At 46.6% G+C, this 18574-nt stretch overlaps 2 long non-coding RNA genes across 4 annotated transcripts in view; one reads left to right on the forward strand and one right to left on the reverse strand.

The window, feature by feature from the left end:
- Positions 1-7802: 7802 nt before the first annotated feature.
- The window catches only part of LOC118542100 (uncharacterized), a 44279-nt gene continuing 33507 nt past the window's right edge, over positions 7803-18574 (forward strand). For both annotated transcript variants that reach the window (XR_004920419.2, XR_004920418.2), the window contains exon 1: positions 7803-7946. This is a non-coding gene — a long non-coding RNA (uncharacterized LOC118542100). The remainder of the gene's footprint in view (positions 7947-18574) is intronic.
- LOC118542099 (uncharacterized) overlaps positions 16359-18574 on the reverse strand; it is an 81014-nt gene continuing 78798 nt past the window's right edge. For both annotated transcript variants that reach the window (XR_013444094.1, XR_004920417.2), the window contains one exon: positions 16359-17454. This is a non-coding gene — a long non-coding RNA (uncharacterized LOC118542099). The remainder of the gene's footprint in view (positions 17455-18574) is intronic.

The raw sequence follows: 18574 nt of genomic DNA on the forward strand, positions 1-18574 counted from the left end.
ATCTGGAGATTCCATTCTTCTTGAGAAGAAAGGAATCTGGTCTGTTATTACTACGTCATTTAGTGAAGGAGAGTTTTGCCCTTCCTCCTCCGCGAACATGGCCCAACTCTCCTTACTTGATATTATGCATCTTTATGGGAGGAAAATTGCACTCGTTATTCTTGTCTGGACATACTCAGTTGGGGTGATTGCAGTGTAATGTCCCTGGGCCACCCCCATTGATTGCCCTCATCCCACCATCTTGCCCACCCCCAGCTCTGCCCACTTTCTGCCTCGATAGCCGTGTTTTCTGGCATGCTCCCCACTCCCTCCTTCCTGGGGATTCCAAGACTCACAGATGGTCCAGGAAACCACGATAGCCCGAGAAACCTATTTCCCATTTCATAATCCCAACACAGAGCCATCTTGCTCCCATGCACCGTACCAGCCTACAAGCTGCCGCAGATGCAGGAATCAAAGAGAGATTGGCCTTCTAACATAAACATGGACTGACCTTGTGCTTTCAAATTATATGATATCGCTGCCCCAGCCATACTCCTTGAATAACTAATAAATGCAAAAGAAATTTGGGAGGGGGGAACCCACAAAAATTATTATTATTACTTAAAGAGCTGGAGAAAGATACCGAGGTCCTTCTAAAGTTACAACACCATCTTTAGCAGCTGCAGGGTACATTAAAGCGAGGGGCCGGGGGAGGGAAGATAGGGCATATTTCAAAGCTGACTGCTGCAGTTACAAAAAGCAAGGGGGGCGTTGTGTGGAATACGCCAAGTGTTTGAAGTGGACAAGATTTCTAGCATGTTGCCTTGATTCCTGTACATACTTAATAACAGATGTTTGGTCTCTCTAGGCAGATAATTGTCCTGCTGTAAGGTTGACTTGACCTGCCTGAGCCGTCCAGCTCCGAACGCCACAGCAGTAACAAATGATCCCAGCTTCTCTCTGTTTTACTAGGGGAATGCTCAGCCACGCTTCCTTTTAAGCACATAATTACTCGGCGGCGACTGAAGCCCATACATCCCCCTCTCCTAATGGCCACGGAGCCATTCGGCCATAATTTATGGGGACAGGGTTCAAAGTTTTAATAATATTTGGATAATATCATTGCCCACACGTCGGTGGCGTCATGATGAATAGAAGGAGAGCGGGCTTATTTCGATTCCATGCATGACAGTGTGAGCGTTAACGACTGGGTGCCCGCCATGGCCTTTATGGAAACTGCCACCAGGCCATCAGCTCATGAATTATAGATCTGGGCATGAAGGATTATAAACAGCAGTGGGGATCACACAGGGATGCTTGTTCATGAGGAACTGTCCTGTTAGCGCCTCTTCCTTATGCAGATAAATGAATTGCAGGGAATACCAAAACGGCGTAAATAAACCCTTAGTGGATAACATATTAGCACATCAACATAAAAAACCCAGTGCTGGGGCCTGCTTGGGGATATTTATGTTTATACTCTCTGCTCAAGTGGCTTCTTGGTTTTTTGGCTTCTTCCTGCTCACCTCATAATTCCCACATCCTAACGGCACCTCTGGGCACGTTTCTCGGAGGCTCTGCAGAGCCTGTGGGCATTTGTACACCAGTTGGCTCAGAGAATCCCTTCTGGGCAGGCAGACGGCTAAAGGATGCTCATCCAAGTCCAGACAGACTGAGGATCGCGTTGGTGAACTCATGAAGTACCCTCAAACAGGAGCCACATTCAGGCAAATGCTAGTGGATCAAGAGCTGGCATCTCTGTCCTGAAGAGCAGAGAGAAGAGATGTGGTCTCATCCATAAGCCAGGGAGGGAGGAGTCTTAAAGATGATTGAGTTCAACTCACACTGTTGCCAAAGAACAGGTGGCCAAAGTGAGTCTCAGAGAGGAGAAGGAACTCCCCCCTAAATTGTACAACTTTGTTGCTAAGCCAAGATTCCTGACTCCCGAGTGTTGCCCCAGGCTGCCTTATCTGGCCCGAGTTTTCTCTCCCCAAAATGTAAACATTCAACACCAGACCCAAATGATAGTGTTAAGACTGAAACAACGTTTGCCAACTTCCTCCTGCTAATCTAGACTGACTCACCCTGAACTTTGACAAGATTCGCGTGCCACGAGCAATCGTTGAACTTACACACTCGATATCCATTTAATCTGAAGGATTTATTTGGAAAGAACAGCAATTATAGCTGCACCTCAGAATAACTGGGAAACAGCACATTTAAATCTCTTTAAACAGCTTATTGGAGTTCTAAATAGCTCCGCTGCGCCCAGGTTCTGATTCTGAGCTCTCGCAGAGACCAGGGGCAGTCTGGAGCAGGTTTCCAAACATCCCAGTGGACAATGCTTTCTGCTTGCCAGGCCATCTAAAGACATCTCATCTTCTTGTTTATCTTGCCAGGGAAAAGGAGGTAGCCGAAAGACAACAACATTGATCGAGCCTCAACTTCTTTTAGGATCGCTCGAAAATTCATGTTCGCTTGGTTCCTAGTTTTATGAATTTGTGAACACGTATCTAGAGCCCTACAGCCACCACTACAATCAGGATGCAGAACAGCTCATTGCCCCCAAATCTCCCTTCTGCTAGTCTTTTAAAAAGTCAAACCCCCTCTCCCCTAACCCCTCACCCCCGTCAACCACTGATCTGTTCTTCATCATTATACTTCTTTTAGGAATGTCATTTAAGTGGAATGATACAGTATGTAACCTTTGGAAACTGGCTTCTTTCATATTATTCCTTTGAGAGCCATCCAAGTAGTTGCCTGAATATACAGTTGCTTTTTTTTTTTTTTTCTGAGTAGTATTTGATTGCAAAGCCTCCGCTTAGAGTCAGGCGTGTACCAGGCAAGTTACGGGATGATAATAGCAGCTAACGGCTAAGAAGATCTGGCCTGGTGTTTCGCCATATTAATTCATTGAACCTCTCCACGTCCCAGTGGGCAGCTACAAGCATCATGTCCATTTTGCAGATGGGGAGACATGCAATGGAGAGGTTACCTAGCTTGCCCAAAGTCACACAGTGGGTAAGTTCAAGAACCACCTGTAAGATCAGAGCGGGGTCCAGCCCTGTGTTTCATAATGGGAGAAAGTAATGATAAATGTCTCCGGCAGGGAGATGAGAAATTTAAATCCCCTGGGAAGTGTAAATGGCAGATAGCATTCCCTTCCAGAAGCAGGCTGTGCTGGGGACTGGGGACAACTGACTGGACCAGAATAAAACGAGGAAAGGGGACGAGGGGTTCCCTCTATGGCATGCCACTAAGGACCACTTACAGAGTGTACACCCACTCACACATGCCCTAAGAAAGAATGGCCCTTTACACGAATGCAGTAGCTAATAACTAGGAAACATCCTAGCCTCCACCCATCCTGCCTAGTCTCAGGGATTAGGAAGGGGACCAGGTCTGAGAATTTGAAATTAATTACCACGAATCCCGGGGCTGCTGACCTCGGGCTTCCAGAAAGGCAGTCATCAGCCGTCTCATCCACACCCTTCAGAGCCTGAGATGCCCCTCTTCTTTGGAACCATAACAGCTTATAAGCGTAGATGTGGATTCCAGGTGTCATCTCACTCCGGTAATGTCCATGTAGGGAAACAGAGGCCCAGAAAGAGAATGGAATTGCCCAAAGGCAGACAACAAATCAGTAACCTATCCAGGACTGTGGGCCCCTCCCTGCACCCACTCATTCACTCGCCCACCCATTGAACAGCTACTGGACTGACCATGTGTCAAGCACCTTTCCAGATGCTAGAGACAAATGATGAATAAGATACAGTACATGCCCTCATGGGGTTATAGTTTTGGCAAGAAAAAGGACATGAAACAAATGATCACAAACAAATAGATCACCTAAAGCTGTAATAAAGACTATAACATTGTCTTAAGACTTGCAGGCAGCATGTTTTGCCATAAACCTCGCTGTTTTCATCTCCTAAAGGAATGAGGTTGAAGTTTCCTATAACAGCAGACGCCTCCATGGGCCCTCTAAATAAGGTCATGCAAAAATACAGTTACATAGTCCTGCAGCTTTTTATTACAGATGTCGATTGCTGCCTTCCAAGTATCACTCACAACCTGTCATGAGGCAGAGCTGAGTCTATCGGTCCCTGCAGTGGAAAGCGCCAACCACCTTGACAGAGTTTTAATAGCATCTGAAAGAGGGCCAGACAAGGTGAGATTTTTACCAAGATTCTGAACTCTGGTTTAAGGATAGTTTCCAAAGTGGCGGGAGGGGGAGTTGGTTAGAATCTGGTAACCCCCATGTTGTAATAGTTTAGGACTGATGGAAACAGTAGGGGGATTTTGAGGGGAGGGTTTCAAAGAGCCTTGGGGTATAAAACATTGTTGGATGCTTTCTATCTAAACGTTTATGGGATATTCCTGTAATGAACAATAAAGTTAATTGACTGGGCAAAAGTAGTCATAGAATAGTAACGTTACGCTAATGAAGATAATAGACGAGGAAAGCCATATTACCGTAGATACTAAGCCATGTGGGGTAGATGACTTTGGTTCGCATAGAAGTAATCCCTGTTCATTCTAAGCCAGCCCAAAGAGGTAATAATAGTAATTGTAATAATAAGAATAAGAATAAGAATAAGAATAAGAATAAGAATAAGAATAAGAATAAGAATAAGAATATCCACCCTTCCATGCCAATCGGTGAGTGTTAGGAAGGTGTGAGGAGACTTATTTTATAGATGTTGAACTCTGAAGTGGGGAGGAGCAAAGAAACTCGTCCTGAAGCCTTTAGTTCAAAGCAGGAGAACCAGGGATTCAAATGTAGGTCTGTCTGTCTCTGTGTTCTACTGCCCCCAGCTAAAGAAAGAGAAGATGTAAATTATCCATCATCCCATCACCAATAACCAAGTGGGACCTTTTGGGGATTACCATTTGAGTCTTCTTTTCTGTGTATAGGTGAACGTACATAATTTTAGTAACAGTTCAATTATTACTACTCAATTGTCTCTAGCTCTTTGTTCAAGTCATGTTCTTTTTTGCTGGCCCAAATCCACTGCTGCTTTTTCTGGGAAAACACTGCCAAGTTCTTTTGGAAGCCACCTTGCCTCTTCCGCTGTCAGCCATGCCATTCAAATGGGGTTCACCACCTTGCCCTACCCTCTGCCTGTTTCAGAGTGACCATGTTACCCAGGATTGGCCAGTTGACCTGGACTTGAGTCAAAGTGATTGATTCTGGGAGTCATGTTATGCAAGCCAGGCCCATGAGAGAAATTTTTTTGAGACCTCTGGTGGGGAAAATGCCCACTTTTCTCCAACATTTCTAGGCATAAAGATTCAATAGGCTTAAAGTTGCCAGTGACCATCTTTGGTATCAACTGGGGAAAGTCTGCCTGAAAATGAAGTCCACAAGAAGAAAGCAGGACCAACATACAGTATTCTGATAAGGTGCCTGAGCCCCTAGGTCCAGCTATGCCTGAAGTTTTTTGAACTCTTTTGAACTATGCAAGTATAGAAGCCAATAGATTCCTTATATGGCTTAAGCTAGTGTAAGTCAGGTGCTAGCTCACAAACCTAAGATCCACAGGCTTTTTCCAATGACACTAAGTCCTTGGATCCCATACCTAAGTCTGGACAGTTGAGAGAGAGCCTTGGAATCCTCAGTAACTCACAGTTCCATCATGACCACCTCTAACCTCCTTCAGCAGCAGTTTATACTGTTCAAACCTTTGTATTTTGTGTAAGCTGCTCATTCTGCCCTGAATGTTCTTTCTCCCAAGTCCAGTTGGAGAACTTTACCTCAGACTGAAAAGTTCAAATTAAGGGTCTTCTCTGTGAAGGCTACTTGCTGCCCAACCACCACCACCTGAACCACCATTATCACCACCACCACTATCACCATCATCACCTCTACCACCACCACCATCTCCAACACCTTCATCATCACCTCCACCACCACCTTCAATACCACCATCACCACCATCATCTCTAACACCACCACTACCTCCAAGACTACCATCATCATCACCACCATCACCTCCACTACTACCACTACCTTCACCTTCACCATCACCTCTACCACCTCCATGACCACCATCATCACCATCATCTCCACCTCCACCACTACCTCCATGACTACTATCATCATCACCACCATCACCTCCACTACCACCACCACCTCTACCACTACCATCACCTCCACCATCACCTCTACAACCTCCATCACCACCACCACCATCTCCACCACTACCACCTCCTCTATCACCATCACCACCTCACCTCCACCACTACCACCACTATCACCATCATCTCCACCACCACCACCTCCATGACTACCATCATCATCACCATCACCTCCACTTCCACCACTACCATCACCTCTACCATCACCTCTACCACCTCTATCACCACCTCACCTCCACCACCACCACTACTTCCATCACCACGATCACCTCCACTACCACCACCATTCATCACCTTCATCATCACCTCCGCCACCACCTCCATCACCATCACCACCACTACCTCCTCTATCACCATCACCCCCACCACCACCATCACCACCACTATCTCTACCACCACCACCTGTACTGAACTAATCATGCAGCCTTTGTGCCTTTTCAGAAAGGTTATCACAGCACTTGCCAGGGGACTTGCAAGTTGTTTGTGCAAGTTGTTTGTATACTCACTGGACAGGGAGCTTCTTGAGGGCAGGGATCCTTTGTTTCAACGCTGAGCCTCCAGCAGCTTGCACATGGCCTTGCCCAGACTGAGCAGGATACTTTCACTGAGTGATGGAACATGAGATTCTGGTGAAACCCAGATTCCTGTGCAAGAGGCTGAGACAAGGTTCCTGGCTCACTCCCAAGTACTATGAGGAGGAGGAGGAGGGGATCTATCACTTCATGCCAGTCATTGTGCATGGGTCTGAGAATTGAAGAGGAGGTCTGGGAAGGGTTCCAACCCAAGGCGTTCTCACTCAGTAGACTGGGGACTCCTTGGAGGCTTGCACCAAGCGTTGATTTAATCAGTGCTCCCACCCCTGAGTCTTACCCAACAGGAACCGGAAGTCAGCCAATATTTGTTGAATGAAATGAATGTTATTTCCATTTATTTCCTTTTTAACCTTAGAATTAAATCCCCTAGTAGAGTAGTTTTCAAATTGCAGGGGTACATCAGGAATACCCTGGATGGCTTGAGGAACAGATTGCCAGCCCCTCACCTGCGATTTCAGATTCAGCAGGTTGGTGTGGATCTGCTTAGCTAATTTCTAACCAGTTCCCGGATAGTGCTGATGTTGCCGCCCCAGGGGAAACCAGCAAGAAGGCACAGGGATTGAGGATCGAGAAGCCCAAGAAGGACCACACTTCCCTACTTCATCTTCTCCCATCCTCTTCCCCACCTCCAAGGGCCTTCCCAGGCCACCAGGGCAAAGGTCAGAGGCTCCATCAAAGAGTCCAGCCTAGAAGCTACCTGGAGAAGGGGCAGATTCCTGGGTCTGAGGGGCCTCCTGTTTAGCCAACAAACAGAAGGGGCCAAATCCCCAACTGGACCTGCTTTTTCAGTAAACACAGGGCAGGGCCGCCTGTGTAAACATGCATTGTCTACTGGCGGATTAAGAGGAGCAGGGGCTGGGCTTTTTTTTTTCTTTCTTTTTTTTTTTTTAAGCACTGAGAAAAGCCATTAAGGGATTAACACCCCGATTTATGAAAATGGAGGATGATAAAGGAACAATGGGGTGACAGCATTGTGTAAACGACATTGATTCATTTCAGAGACAGGACTGTTAACTGGGAGAAATGGAGAAATAAATGGAACAATGAGGAGATGCTTTTACCAGCTTGTCATTAATTAGCCGAGAGTACAATTGTTTTATTGTCCTTTTTGAAAAATACAAAATTGGTAGGAAAATACAAGCAGTGAGCGAAGTGATTATTCTGTGTCACCGGCTGACATCTGCTTTTCCTTTTCTCCTGATGCTCGCCTCCGGAAGTGGTTTTAAGAAGGTAGGAAAAGAAACTTTCCCCTGGAAGAAGGTTCTTGTGGGGTTTGGGAATACAGTGATCCCCCCAAGTACTCCCCAAACTTCTTGCCAGTGGAGGGTGGGCTCCACCCTGGTCCTCTCTGGCCTTCACCTGGGAGGGAGTGGGGGCTGGGAGGCAGGAGGTGGCCCCCTGGGAGGTCTCTGGCAGCAGATGGGAAGGGACAGGAGCCTGGGGGAAGGGAGGTGAGCTTCGGGTGGGGGGGGGCAGGGAGGCCGGCATGGTCCCCCCCCACCCCTAGTCCCCCATGTGGGCTTGGTGGCTGGGCCAGTGTGGCTCTGCAGACTCCCATGAGGTTCCATCTGTCACGTATGTCATCTACAGTTGGGAGCCAAGTATTCGAAACATGCCAATGTTGGGATGCATACAATGCATAGACTTCTCCAGATCAGGAAAGTGGGCTCAAATCCTGACAGCAATGGCTTTTCCCCAGAGCCGCAGACAACCCCGGCCCTGCTTTGGGGAAGGGCACATTTCTGGCTCCATGGGATTTTTTTAAAAAGACCCCTCTGGGTCCAGGAGGGCTTGCTTCCGTTAGTATGAGCTGAAGGGGCAATGCATGACGCGAGCTTCGGGTCCTGCAGACTCCCAAGGCTGACATACAGCCCGTCTGCAGGGACTGTGGTTGGAATAAGTCGGGCGTGTGCTGTCTGGACGGCCCTCATCCAGCCAGCCCCTAGGCTCGTGCAGTGGGGCGAGGCTGCCTGGAGCTGAGTCCTGGTCACCCCTCCATTTGGAAGGGCCATTTGGAAAGCTGAGCTCCCCATGTTTAGAGTCCAACATGTCAGATATAGAAAAGTGGGCCAACTCCGGCTATTTCTCGCTAGAGTCAAGCACTCACGGAAGGGTTAATAGCACTAGAAAGAAGAGGGCCTCAAAGAAACCAACAGTGTGCCTGGCAAGGAAACTGTAAACAGCTTTCCCATTGTTCTTGCCTTCTGTGACTGTTGGTCATTGTTTGGCCTTTAATCTGGAAACACTATGGATATAAATACAGCTATCTTTATAGCATTGTATCTTTGCAGGCAAAGATAAAACAATGCATCTTTGAATCTCTAAGCTTTATATTTATATAAAGATATCTTTCTTCAGGAAGCTTATGTATGTATGTCTCCCATAGAAATGTTGAGCTATCGTAGACTTTTATCCATTCATACCACACACTCAGCGTCCCCTATGTACCAGGCACTACCCCAGTGCTGGGTGCACAGCAGCAAACAAACAAGGACCCCCCCACCCCCACCCCCCACCCCCTATAGAATTTACATCACTGGGTATGAAAACAGGCAATAAATACATAAGATAGAAATAAGTCATAAAATAGTACTACGGAGAAAAATGAAGCAGGTCTAGGGGGTAGGGAGTGGGGAGGAAGTGTCATTTCATACGAGGTGATCAGGCAAGGCCTCCCTCATAATGTAACAGTTGAGCAGAATCCAAAGCTGACAGCCAGGCTGGAGGAAGGGTGATCCAGGCAGCAGGCAGAGCAAGTGCAAAGGGCCAGAGGCAGGCATGTACTTGGTGGGTTTGAGGCACAGAAAGAGCCAATGAGGCTGGAGGACAAACAGGAACAAAGTTCAAGACAAGGCGCTTTTCAGGCCATTGGTGTTCCCTCTGAGGGCTGTGGGGGCCACTGAAGTGTTGTGGGCACAGGAGTGACATGATCTGAGGTCTGAGGTTAACAGGACCACTCTGGCCACAACGCATACAACGGACCAAAGACCATGTGTGTAGTTAATAGCCTCAGCGAGGACATACATTGTAAGACACTGCCAGGGGCCAGGCATGTGCTGAAGGGAATGAATGATGGAGAATGGCGGGAGGTGTGGCAAACAGGAGCCTGCCTGCTGGTCTAAAAGGGCAGCTGCTCCTCCTGCTTGCTGACCCCGAGAGATGTGAGCACGCAGTGGCCATAGCTTGTCATCTTAAAGCAAACCTGGATTTTTTAAGTGAACTCACCTGCTTTTAAACTGTTTACAATGAAACAATGCAAACTTGAGGCCAGACAAGCCGTCAGTTTATATTCTCCCTGAAACTCTCATCAGGCAAGGAGAAATCCTACAATACATCTTCTTACCCTTTGTTACCCGGCTGCCAGGAAACTCAGGAGTAAGTTTAATTTTAAAGCATCGTCACTATCCTGCAAGTCATTGGCCCAAAATCATCCTCTTCCTTTTTCTGATCCTCATAGCTTAATACAATTTTAAATGTCTGGTTACAGAACGTTTGCTTTTTATTATTAAGTGACCTCAAGTTATGTTAAATGAGAAATAGATTCTAGCAAAATTACACTGCGTGGGAGAATAGCTACACTCTTTTGTAACCATGTATCGTAGGTGCTCAGGGGAAAGAAAAATATTGTGAGAACAATACCTTATGAAATGTCTGCTGATGTTTGTGAGGTTCGTGTTCTCCTGACTCTAGATGTCTCGGGAACAGAGCTAGTCGTCCCTTCTCTGCATCCTCCCCACACCCCCCACCCTACCTTGCAGATTCTGTTGCTGCCAATCCCCCCTGCTTCCTAATCGTTCCTGTTCTGCCCGATGAGTTGACTTGAAATGGGCCCTATCCTCAACATCCCCATTCCCAATGCCAGCTCAGCCTGCCTCCTGCTTTGATTCCCTAGAAAGACACCCCTGGCTCATGCCAGTTGGAACCCTCGGGAGGGGAAATCGGTTGCATCTCATGTGCCAATTCTGGTCAGTTGGAAGTGGCTATCGAAAGCACATGTGTTAAGAAGGAATCTGAGGTCATGCTTAGGTTAAGTAGGAAAATGCAGGCGGGTAGATTAGGGATGTCTGCTGTCATTAGCAATTAGGCCTTTTCCCATGGTGGGAGGAGGGGCAGGGCAGAAGTTAGTCCATCCCCTTCTAACGGAATCGCAGGTGGGGGCTCAGGTGAGACCGGAAGCCAGCAAACATAGGCTGCACCCGTTTTGTTTGGCCAACAGTTATCAGCCTTCCATGGTAAGAGCCCTGGATTCAAATTCTCTCTTTCACAGGTTGCAGGGCCTTTGTCCGGTTTCTTAACCTCTGAGCCTCAGTTCCTCATCTGTAAAATGGGGACAACAGTGGTACCTTATCTCACAGAACAAAGGGAATGATTACATGTAAAGACCTTAAGTTGGCTATTATTAAGTATAAGTCGTCATTCAATATTATCTATTATTGCCATTACTATCAGTATTTTTTGAAGAGTCACTCTTGGGTCTATGTGTCACCATGTCCTTGCATCAAGCCCTCTACCACACACCCGACCATCCGGGAGATCATTGTCTTTCATGGTCTTGGGCTGTGGCGAAGGCTCAGCTCCCCCTCAGCGTCCTGCTCCCTAGCTCACCGCTGCTCTGTTCCCCAGGTTCCCCCAACTGACTCTTGTCCCAGGACTGGAAATCCAATCAGTTCACTGCACCCTTCACCTTCCTGAGCCAGTCATGGCCACTCTGCCAAGAGAAGAGCCCACGTTGCATGATGTGGGCAGGCAGACTCAAGGGCAGCCAAGCCAAGCATGGCAGACGCTGAAACTGTCAGAGGCAGGGGCCCCTGGTGACATCCACAGCACGTCCCCAGGGATTCCTTGTTGGAAAGTTTCTAAGAGGCTGACTGAAGGGCAGTCGAGGTATCAGCCTAGGGCCTTGACTGTGTCCTGCACTAGACTGTAAAGAGCCTGGGGGAAGGACACATCCAGGTCACCATGTGGCCCCGGCCCAGGCACTGGGGGACACTCAGGAAAGGCTTGGCAGGTGAAAGAAGGCCACATCAGGATTCCAGTTCCTGATTCTTCCAGAAAAGGGTTAAGATGGCACAGCCGGGCCACTTTGACTCTGCAGGCCTATGTTTTTACATCAGTGAAAAGGGGTAAAATTGCTGTTATTTCACTGAGTTCCTGCAAAAGCATATGATTTACTTATGAAAAAAAGGAAAACTGGCTACACTTATGATTAGTCTTCCTTATAGATGTTTTCTTAAACTTGGTATTAGCCGGCCACTGACTAAAGTGCATTAGTCAGCACCCTTCTTCAAGTGACAGAAGCCCAACTTCTGTTGCCTTTGGCCAATCAATATGAGAATAACAATAAGGAATTTACTGGTTCAGGCAGCTGAGAGGTGTGGGCATCAGAAATCCTGGCTCCATGGGCATCCTGGTTTTTTTATTTGAGAGGCATCTCAGCCTTGACCCCAGAGCCAGATGTCCTGGGTTCAAAGCCTGGTTCTGTCACCTTACAGCTATAGGATCTTGGGTGAGTCACTCAACAATCTGGACCTAGGTTTCCTCATCTGTTGATATGCGGATGGTAATAATAGTACCGACCTTACAGAATACTTGTGAGGATTCAGTGATGTGATATATGAGAATTTTCATAGCACCTGACACATAGTAAGTGCTAACAGTATTTTTTTAATTTAATTTAATTCTATTTTATTTTATTTGAGAGAGAGAGCTGAGTGGGGGCGAGGAGCAGAGGGAGAGGGATAAGCAGACTCCCCACTGAGCAGGGAGTCAGAGGTGGGGCTCGATGCCACCACAGGGAGATCATGACCCCAGCTGAAATCGGGCGCTTAACCCACTGAACCATCCAGGTGCACCGTGCTATAGTATTAATTAGCTTCTATGATTATGATTTTTTTTAGTGGCTATTTTTGCATAGTTATTCTTTTCGTTAACCAACTCATTAACTTCCTTCTTATTCGGGGAACCTTTGCCACTTTCTGCTTCTTAGAAGGAGCAGAGCCCACCTTTCTCAGACAAAGGACGAAAATGGCAGGTATCCACCCTCCCAGGATCCCTTGCAGCTGGAGAGGAGGCGGGTCACCTGTGTTCCACCAATCAGAAACATCCACCCCAGTTATTAATTTATTCCCCGTGAGGCAGAAAGGCTGGGCCTGGCAAGTATTCTTGGGGCAGTGGTGGCCCTCACAGCAAGGCGGGGTCCCCACGGCAGCAGGGACAGGAGCTAGGAGAGCCCGGGGCAGGGCCACCCCGCCTCTCTGGTGCATTGGAGGGGTGGCATTCGCGCCCTCACCAGACCTTTCCGTGACATGATTAGGGTGTCTGCCTGCTGCGTGGTCCCTGAAGCTGGCTCGTCAACTCTCCTAGCGAGCGTGGTGAGCCGCCCCTATCCCTGAATTCCTTTCTCTCACGCTCAAGGCAGCCGGAGTCGGCTGCTTTTACTAAATACCCTTCCTGGGGCGCCTGGGTGGCTCAGATGGTTGAGCGTCTGCCTTGTGCTGGGGTCGTGGTCCCGGGGTCCTGGGATCAAGCCCTGTTTCAGGGTCCTGGCTTGGCGGGGAGTCTGCTTCTCCCTCTCCCTCTGCCTCTCCCCCTGCTCATGCTCTCTCTCTCTCTGTATCTCTGTGTCTCAAATGAATAAATAAAATCTTTTTAAAAAAAAAATAAATAAATAAATACCCTCTCTGATTCCAATAATGCAGGGCAAAGACGTTTCTCAAAGCTCTGGTAGGATTTCAGCTTGAATTCTTTTCAATGATTAACCTCATAAAGCTGCCTCTTACCCTGACCAAGCCCGAATGGCATGCCTAGGTGGCAGGACTCTGCAGCTGGCCATGATGGACACGCCCGCCTCACCAAGGAGATGCCAACAGATTGTAGGCAGCCAAGACTGTGGCCAAGGGCCCCGGAATGTGTGCTCTGCCCACTACTCACCACACCAGGGTGTCTCCCAGACTCCTCAGGAAAGAGGGGGATGAGAGGAAGTTGTGGAGGAAGGGCGGGAAAGTGGAGAAGCTCACGGCAGCTCTGTGCTTACCGTACTAAAATCAAATACAAAGATCTGGAGGGCACAGAAAAGCATGGCAGGTATAGCCCGGCCCCCGCCTCGGAGAAAGCTCTCTGGAAAGTAAGCCAATGGCAATTTCAAGAGGCTTTTAAGGGGTTGGCAATGAAAATCAAGCAGCTGATGTCCCCGGCTGAAAGCTCCTGCCTGCAGTAGCCGATGGGGTCATGTGACAGCTTCTGAGCCCCGACATGTTGTGGTCACTAGTCACCATCCTTCCCTTGGGGATGGCCAAAGCGCTGCGGGGCACCAGCCCTGGTGAGGGTTGGGGGAGGTGGGCTTATTCATTGGCCTCAGGGCCAACAGCAGCCATCTGAATGACCCAGAGGGTCTGTTACAATGCGGATTACAGGGCCCCACCTTAGGGTTGCTGATTTGGAAGGTCTGGGGGGAGGCCTGAGAATCTGCATGCTAGCAAATTCCCAGGTGACACTCCTACTTTGAGAACCATTGACTTAGGAGGAGTGACTTACAGCTTCTTCGTCTATAAAATGGGTGCAGTGACCCACCTCACAAGATGGTCTTAAGGGTCCATTACATTCATGGATGTGAAAGTCCTGTATAGAACTGCAGGGTTGTTCATAGTAACGCTGACGAATGTTCCCAGAGTCAAGCTGGCATGTGGCTACCCAGTCATAGGACCATGTTTGTTGAACCCTGTAATGTGCTCAGCACTGCTCAAGAGTAGAGGAAGTGTGGAAATGATCCCTACCACCCCGTCAGCAGCCTGTCCCCTGAGATTTCTCATTTTACACTCCAGAAAGCCCTTTGGTTTAGTATCTTTGTTTTACAGGAGAAAATGGTAGCTCCAAGACATGAAGAGACTTCCCAGAGGCCACCAGTCATGGACGCTTTCTGGGGTGCCTGGCCATTTCCCTACCAGACCTGTCTCTCCTTCTGAGAACTGACTTCCCACCCTCAGGGCTTGATTTGATGTCATCTTCATGCTTTGTGCCCCTGACATTCTGGCCAGAGTTGTTGGATCAAAGGTTGACCCCTGACCTAAGCTGGTCCAATTAGTATCTCCCTCCTGGGAGTGTAGAACTTCCCCTAAGAGACAGTGACTGAGTGTGTTGACCAGAGGATGCATGTGTGAGGAAGGAGGAGATTAAAGCCTGCACACAGAAAGCATCCGAGACAAGATCTGAGTGTTTCCAGTAACTTCCTGGGACCCCACTATATTCCTAACTCTGGATTCCATGTTAGATTCCTAACTCTGGATTCCACAGTAGAGAATAATGTTTTTTATTTTTGTTTTAAGTGAAAGAAAACTTATATCATAAAGTTTTCTTTATGAAAACTTATATCATAAAACCTTATATAATAAAGATATTACTGAATGTCACTCATGTAACTAAAAAGTCCAGAGGTTGTTCCGGCTTTAGATAGGGCTGATTTGATAGCTGATATGACCAAGGACTCAGTTTCTATCATCTGTCTCTTCTGCCTTTTGTGATGAAATATTCTCAGGAACCATAGGGTCCTTTGCAGCTCTAGGCTTTTCTTTGGTGGTAGTAAAATGGCTGCAGTAGTTCCGGACCTCACATCATAACTCAGGCTATTTAAAGGAAGAGAGAATCTCTTCCAGTTAGCCCTGTACAAATCCTCAGATTCACTGTCATTGGCCAAAAGTAAGCCAGTGCCCATCTCAGAACCAATGGACAGGGAGATAAGACATTAGCCGTTTAGATTAAATCAGGCAGGACTCTCCCTTGGAGCCAAGGGTAAGGTCTATCCCTCCCATACTACATGATTGAAGATGGAAGAAAGAATTACCCGAAGGACAATCCAGCATTTTTGGTGGAGACAGGAGGCAAGGGAGAGATGATATAAAAACAACTAACACATTCCCACTATATCCGTAGCCTCAGTAAATGATTCTTCAAAAAAAATCTTTCTTGGGGCACCTGAGTGGCTCAGTCACTTGAGGGTCTGACTTTTGATTTTGGCTCATGTCATGATCTCATAGGTCGTGAGATTGAGTCCCAAACTGGGCTCCACACTCAGCAGGGAGCCTGCTTAAGATTATCCCTCTCCCTCTGCCTCTCCCCCACCACTCTCTCTCTCTCTCTCATTCTCTCAAATAAATAAATAAATAAATAAAATCTTTAAAAAGAAATTCTTTCTTGAATTAATTTCTAACTTTTAACCAAGGAGTCCTAGCTAACTATGTGTATGTGATTGTCACCTTTTACTTTAACTTATTCTAAATCGTTCCTAAGAGCTCCTGGATACTCTTGCCCAGTCTATGTAGGCAAGAGGAGAAAGGAGCCAGATCTCACTCATCAGGGAGACAGACAGAAAGTTAGATTTGATCAAGCTCCCTAGCTCTATAAAAATTTAGCAGAAATTGAGTCATTGTGACCGATAATAACATATAAACAAGATCTAAAAAATGATAAGTAAAATTATTAGGACTAATTGAAAATATTTTAAATGCAAATCCTACATCTTTCATAATGTTTCATTAACTTATAATAAGCCATTTCAATCAAGATTTTGTTGCTTGACTCATACTGAAGAAATCTTAGTTTGAGTCATTGTGATTAAAAAAAATGTTTGTTTTACTAGATGTCTTATATTCTTTAATATTCATGTAAATATTTGCAGAGAGGAAAACTTTCAAAATCTTACCCAATGAGAATAGCACATAAAATTTCAGAACCATCACAAACACGTAAGCCATAAATAATGCTGTATAATTTGCAGGATGGGTGTAATTGCCCAGGGAGAAAATGCCAGAAACAATAGCCATGCACCCTTTTAGGAAATGCTGAATCACCAATGTGCACGGTGGCAGAGGACAATGTTGTATGAATAACACAGACTGAAATCTCAGAGTCTGGGAGCAAATTGAAAGCGTTCGACTTCTAAGGTGAAAACGTTTTAGCACTGCCTGATCATTGTGCTTCTCCTCTAGGTTTGCTCAAGAGGAATATGGGACTAAAATCGTGTTTGAACATGTGTACAAAAACACTTTAAATTCCACATTTTAAAATTCTAACAATAAGAAAACATTGCGTGATATTTACTTGATGGCATTTTTTTTTTCCTGCTTAGTGGTATGTGAAATGGTCACTGAGCGACATCCTAGATTTGACAGAGGTTCATAACCTAAAAGCTCGCATGAGGCACTCCTCAAAGCTATTATTCCAGTTATAGTGATTTTTTGCCGCTATCGGCCATTCTCCAATACCCTATACACCACTTTCTTTTTTCCCCCATATATATGCATCGCAGCCTAAGTAGAGTGAAGCTTGGTGTTCAGTACGTTCACTGGTAAGGATGTTATTCGTGGTTCTGTGCGAAAGGGGATGTGCATTTTACAAATAATATTACAGTAGTGCAAATGCAATTTTATTAAAACTTTTTCTGCGGTCGGACACCCCATTTCCTCCATGAATCTAAGATCTGTAAAACAAAACATAGTAACCATATTCAAACACATTACCATTTACTGACAGGTACTGCTGACTCCCATGCAAATGGAGAGCAGTTCAAAACAACAAATGCTTAGTGTTGTCCAATGAAGTGTAAACAAGATCCGAATAAATGAGTGGGCGCCTTCACTTCCTGTGCGTGCATCAGTTCCGTATTGCTTGATCTTCTACTGTGCTTTCAAATGCCTCCATCCGGGTGGGATTCATCCGCCAAGCTGCCTTACACCTCTGACTGTTTCTAGAAAATTAAGGTTAGAATTAATGCTAGGACCATGCTAAAGCATGATCATGCCAAAGCATGATCATGCCTCTTGCAAATCTTTTTTCTCCTTCGTAGCTGATCGTTCCATTACGTCATAATTATCATACAGCTTATAGCGTAAATACATAGTTATTTCCATCTCTCCATCCAGATGGTCGGTTACACGATAATTACAGTATGTTTGTACTTACTGGGTTTAATTACCAGATAATCAGGAAGAACATGCAAATTGCTAGGTTGTTGTTACACAGTACATTGAACCAAGTAAAACCTGTGTATTGCATAAAAGTAAACAAGCTCTTACATGGGATTGTGCACTGTAACCTGTGACGACAAGAAGGTCTGAGGTTTGTTACGGGTCCATTGTGCGGGTTAGCATTACACTTGCTGAGCTTGGATTAATGTCCAGATTACAATGAAATGTAATAGGAGAGACACTCTCTCGCTGCCACACCTGCCATGGGAACAGTGGGGGATTGGCCACAGGAGTGGCCGAATTCGGTGCAAGTTCTTGGCTCCGGAGTCCTACTCTGTTCCAACCAAGTGCATTCCAGAGTCACGTGCAAGCATCTGTTCTCAGCCCATCCATGTACCTGCCCCAGTGCTGGAAGAGAGAGATTGCAAAACATCAACCAAGTCAACCTCTCCCAGAAACGAAACGTTGCTGCAGGCAGAAGCCACCTTCTCGCTCCCCAGTGTGCCCATTCTGCAGACGGGTACCATAGCTGAGAGTCTCCCTGTGCCACACCAAGGGGAGCTGCCCAGGCCAGTGTCTTCTGATTCCCACGATCAGATCACTGTTGCACTTCTGCACTTTTTCCTACTTTCTCCTTTTGACTTCCACAAGGAATTCTATGTTGTTCTAAAGTAGCCAACTTCATCTCTTGCTGCCAGGAGTGAAACCTATGGCCGTGGCAATCATTATCTTCCCTCGCCATGCCTACAGTGATTGGTTCATAGTTGAACATCTGCCTCAAGCCACTTAAGCCCCTCCTGAACAGAACATTTTCTGATGCCAGAAGCAAGGCACTTTCTCTTCCCTCCTGTGAGTGATCAAGTCTGAAGCCTCAAAAGCCATTACAAGGCATCTTGTAAT

The sequence above is a fragment of the Halichoerus grypus genome, chromosome 15 (assembly GCF_964656455.1).
Source record: "Halichoerus grypus chromosome 15, mHalGry1.hap1.1, whole genome shotgun sequence".
Taxonomy (NCBI): domain Eukaryota; kingdom Metazoa; phylum Chordata; class Mammalia; order Carnivora; family Phocidae; genus Halichoerus; species Halichoerus grypus.